Below are 5,729 nucleotides of genomic sequence, written 5' to 3'. Positions count from 1 at the left end.
TCTTCATCTGAGCTATGCTGGTCAAATACTTTATAACACACTATGTCCCCTTTTCTCTCACAGAATCTGAAATTCATAATAGGGTACAGAATGGAGACCTGGTGTTGTCTGACTGCCATGTACAAATTGCCAAGCACACCATTGCCAGTGACCTGGAGAGAGCATCTGGGAACTTTGAAGGGCATGCTGAGAATTCGTTTAAGTACAATAGGAACCCAAGTCAACCGAAGGGAAAGAACACCATCAGCCTGGAGAACTCAAGAGTGAAAGTCCACTGAAAAGATAGAAATGGAAAATTATCCCAAATGAAACATTCATCATTATTTCTTGATCTCCTCTTGAATCAATCCCCTCCAAAGGGGCTGGTTGGCCAAACCTAGCTATCAATACCCATCACCTATGTCTTGCTATATACCAGAGTCTAGTTCTTGCTACTGAATTGTGCAGATGAGTAGCAGCAACATCATCTGGGAGCTTGCTAGAAATGCAGAAGGTCAAGCTCCAACCAGACCTACAGAATCAAAAACTGCAATTCAACAAGATTTCCAGATGATTCCTATCATATTTACATGTGAGAAGCACTGCAGTAATTCATATACTATGTCAATGGAGCACTTTCTTGTTTATCTCCATTCAGACTATTCATTGAGCAACTATGATGTGCCAGGCACTGCTTTGCATCTATATTCTCTAATCTTCACAAGGTAGAAATTTTTATTACTCATTTATATAGGCTTGAACTGAGACTCAGAGATTTTCACTGTCTCTCCTAAGCAGTCAAGAAGGGATCAAGAGTCTCTTAAGCAGGGCTGTACTCCTCATTTCCAGAACTGAGGCTCCCAAACGGGTTAAGGAGGCAGAGCCCAAAGTCATGGTAGTCTTTCCAAAGCACACCATGAAATACAAGACAAATATCACATGAATGAGTAGTAGCTTAGCTAGCAGGACATAGCCCTAAACTGAATTTTTATTCACGTGAATAAAAATATTCATTTTTCTGTCCTTATGGCCATGGTGCCATCTGTGGAAGGGTCATGGGTAGACAATAGAAAGAACCACTCTCTTAGCCAGAACCAGAGTAGGTGTACATTTCGATAAAAGAAGTCAAGCTGTCACACCTTACAGTGAGCGGTTTCTTGTTTCACCACTAATATCCACCTGTTCCTTGATCACACACTTGGCCTTTTGCTCACACTCACAAGCCAACAAGTTGTAGCAGGCACCAAAGCTTTAGGAAATGTGAGTGAAAAAGTACTTAAAGGTAAAACAATTGTGTTACTTTAATCTCCCCCTCCCCCCACCCCACCGCCACATGATTTGGATGAGACCACACCTGGCCCATTTTGGCAGTCAGATATTGCTGGGTGCAGCTCCTAAAGTTTGAGAAGTTCACTACTGTATTTGGGCAATTTATGATGCAGAGAAGCAGCCATGCAGCCTCTTGGTCCTGGAAAGCCTTCCTGTCTAAATAGCTCAATACAAAATCACATACTCTCTGTATATGTCCATCCCCTAAAAGTACCCACAGCCATCCATAGACCATTAATGGCAACCAGGTGAGACAGCCTGCTCCCTCAACTGCTATAGGTGTTAAATACATACAGGCCAGGAATGAGATCTAAACTATGACATCCCCTCCTCTTTCTCCCACCTTTCCCAGACTTCCATGCATTCAATGAGGATGTTTCAAATAAGATAACTTGATAATACTATTACCGTTCATCAAGTGCCTCCTACCTTGTGCTAGACACTGCTCCAGGGGCTGGGTTAAATGAGACACCTCTATGAAGGTACCGAGCATAACAGAAGCTCTTAGAGCCACACCCATCTGGCACACAGATGTTGCAATCATCATCATCAGAGTCCAGATGCCATGTCTCCCTTTAGTGGGAGTTCACACCAGCACTTAATGAACAGAGAATCTAAAAGGAATGGCAATAAAAAAAGGTGAAAGAGATGTCTTACCCTCAGAACACAATAACTGTTCTCTCCACCCTCCTAAGTCCCTTTCACTTTCCTCTTTTTTCCTCCAGCCATGCCACACATGCTTCCATTCAAGACTGAAACATCCAGCGAGCAGGGCCTTTGATGGACTCCTTGTGCCCCACTCCGCTGAATGAGGCTCCCTTTCATCCCTTACCATCATCCCAGCTCCTGTTCCCGCATAGGGCTAATCCCTCCCGAGTGGACTCTCTTCTCTCTGCTCCCTTCAAATGGTCACCCTCTTCTCTCACTCGAGCTACTATCTTGTCAGTGGCTGGACAGAGCTCGGGTAAAAACCTTCCATCCCCAGAATCTATGCTCCATCTAAAACACTCTTCTTACTCATTCTCAGCACATACATCTTTCCTCCTCACTGACATGTCTCCCCAATGAACGGACAGCCTAAGTCTACTGTCACACAGGGACACTACTAGTTTTTTTAAGAAGACAATTCTTCATAGTGTCAGGCTATCTCAGGAATCATAGTAAATCTGGCAACCCTGGCCTTGATCATTACATTTGAGTAGTACCCCAGTGTTTGTGTCAATCAAAACTGATCACATATTTCCAAAAAGAGATGGGTGATGTGAGGCTACATGGATGGGGCAGTCCTCATTAACTTTAGTGTTCAATTGAATTTGGCTACCATATTTTCTTCTCATTACACTTAACAGTGCCCAACTTTGTTTGCCTCTCCTCTTTCTTTCTTTCTTTCTTTCTTTTTTTCTTTCTTTCTTTCTTTCTTTCTTTCTTTCTTTTTTGTGTGAATTTCAGCTGATCTTGGTGCACTAAAATGGACAAGGGGTTTTGCTTATACTTGGGCTAACACTTTAAATCCTTGTAGCATTCTGTGGCCAAAAGACAATAGTAACCTATATAAGGGAACTCTGAGGGGAAGGGAAAACACCATGGGATAGGTCAGACCGGTTTGGCCAACCATCTCCTCCCATCTTCCAGGCTAAACCTTAATGAGGCTTGCATTTTGTTTTAATAAGGGTAGCAATCCCTTATCCCCTACTGCTTAAGAGCATGGGCTGTGGAACCTGATTGATGAATTCTGACTTTGTCAGCTTGGGCTGCCATAACATACTGCAGACTGGCTGGTTTAATCAACAGAAGTTTATTTCTCACAGTTCTGGAGGTTACGAAGTCCAAGATCAGGTTTCTAACAGTGTTTGGTTTCTGATAGCTATCTTCCTTGCTTGCAGATAGCTACCTTCTCACTATAGCTTCACATAGCCTTTCCTCTGTGGTGAGTGCAAAGAGAGAGAAAAACAGAGAGGGAGGGAGGTTGAGAGGGAGGGAAAGTGAGAGGGAGGGAGGGACACAGACAGAGAGAGCAGGTTCTCTTTTGTCTCTTCCTATAAGGGAATTAATCCCACCATGAAGACCCTACCCTCATGACCTTATTTAAACCTAATTATCTCCCAAAGGCCCCATCTCCAAATATAACATTGGGTGTTAGGGTTTTAACATAGGGTTTTGGAGAGATACAAACATTCAGCTCATAAAAAAATTCAATTCTGGTTCTGCCACTTATAAGCTAAGTGACCTTGGATGAGTTACTTAAGTTCTCTCTAGCTCATTTTCCTCATCTATAAAATGGGGATCATTTTAAAAAAACTACCTCCTAAGGTTATTGTGAAGATTAAATGATTTAATAGATGTAACGTGATTTAAAAATGTTAGTTGTTGTTAACATTATTTCCCAAAAGAATGCTTTATACTTCCAATACAAGCCTATTTTATGCATGTTGCAAATATCCTTTATTCATGCCTACCTCAATGCCTTTGCTCATGTTAGTTCTGTTTCCTGGAATGCCCTCTGCTCTTGTAACTATTATTCAAGTGTCTCCTAAAGTTCTATTTCTTCTATGTAGCATTCTTAGAGCATGACCTTCCTCTTGTTGGAGCTTCCATAGTTCTTATGGTCAGTATCATATTTTGGGAGTTATTATATATGGCCCACCACTCATTGTTTAATCATTTAAGTATATGGACATATTCATTCTAAAATTATAATTGAGCACCCACTATATACCAAGCATTAAGGAAACAATGATGAGTAAAGCATGGTCCTTGCCCCTAAGTTCCTTGTAACCGTAGAAAATTCCATTCCTCAGATGCTTCCAGGGTCAGCCCAGAGCCAAGCATGAGGTGAACATTTAAAAATTTACCTGTAACAGTACACCCAGGGATGTCTTTGGAAAACAAACCATCACCACCCTGAAAACCCAATTTGTACATTGTCCAGTCATTACTGTACCTCAATCTTCATCTTAAGCACTGAAATAACCCCAGGTAGAAACCTCATCATTGCAACTGCACCAAGAATTTAACAATGGCACCTTCTCAGCAGGTGGAGGGACTCAAATCAATCTGGGTATCATGGTTAATCATGTATTTCCTTCCCCAGAAGAATGTGTCACCGTTTGTCTCTTCTCTACAAAGATATCCAGGGCATTAAATCACAAAGGAGAGAAAAGACAAGAGAAGAATAGATTTAAGATCACTCAGTAATTGCCTCAGGACTTGCACATAGAATATACAAGAAGAAGGAAAGTGAAGACACCATCACTTTTAATAGTCCCTTGGAAAAACTCCATCCCCAAGTGTCCTTCATTCTTGCTGCTATTTGTTGAAAGTTCGCAAAGCTGACTAAGAGTGTTTTATGCTAATTGGCTTTATCTGACATCTCTTTATCATTTGAAATTAATAGACAGCCTAGTAGATACAAGGTTAATGGAATATCTTCTCCACCTCAGATTTGCAACTTGGCGTTTTCCCCAAAACACCACTTTCATCTTTATACAAGCAGTCGTGTCTATAAAGTCTTCTAAGAAAGGCATGCTGTCTAATCCCATCAACCCATTTGTGACCCATTCCAGAGGGAAATTGTAGAAGCTGTTCTTCCGCTCCTGGCTTGCTCCTAAATGCCCAACAGATTTGACATCCTCTTAGCATGATGGGGAGACAGCAGCCTGATGTGCCAAGCACCAGGCAACAGCTGGCCCCATGCAAAGCCCCTTCTTCTTTAACTCTTTGGGATGATGCCACCCGAGAGAAGGAAAATAATGTGAAGTAGAACAAAACTCCACCCCAGGGTACAGAGATGATAGAGGTCGTCTCTCTCCTCTTGCTTCTTTCTTTCTAGGAATACAGACTGAGAGCACACTTGGAAAGGAAGGATGAAATGTAAGACTGGAAAGACTCCTGGCTAAAGGAAGGCTTCTCTGAGCATCTGTGAGGGGCAAGAGGAGAGGAGAGAAGAGAAAGTAGATAGGGTGACTGTTTTGACCTTCAAGGAAAAGAGTCAAGAGAATCTGCAGGTTTTTTCTGTTTGTTTAACTCAGGTCATAGAAGAGACAGGAGAATTGAGGGAGGTTGGTTGAATGTGAGCCCATGATGGTAACTCCATAGACTCTAAGCTCCCAGAGCATCAAAGGCTCCAAAGTGTTAAACGGTTTTATTCCAGAATGTAACACACGCACGCGGTCTAAAAAATCAAAGAAACAAAACAAAACTCAATACATGTTGTATACACACCTCCCATATCCTCTCCCTGCATTCCACCCCCAAAATTACCACTATCCTGGATTTGTATACCACTGCACACTTTTCCATGTCTTTGCTACATGCTAATTGCTTTGCATGTTTTTAAAAAATATATCTTTATTGCTTTCAGAGAGAGAAAGAGAGAGAGAGAGAGGGAGAGAGAGAGAGAGAGAGAGAGAGAAACATCAATG

Source organism: Myotis brandtii, unplaced genomic scaffold (assembly GCF_000412655.1).
Source record: "Myotis brandtii unplaced genomic scaffold, ASM41265v1 scaffold186, whole genome shotgun sequence".
NCBI classification, from domain to species: Eukaryota; Metazoa; Chordata; class Mammalia; order Chiroptera; family Vespertilionidae; genus Myotis; species Myotis brandtii.
The sequence above is the reverse complement of the archived record's forward strand: the minus strand, read 5'-3'. Positions refer to the sequence as shown.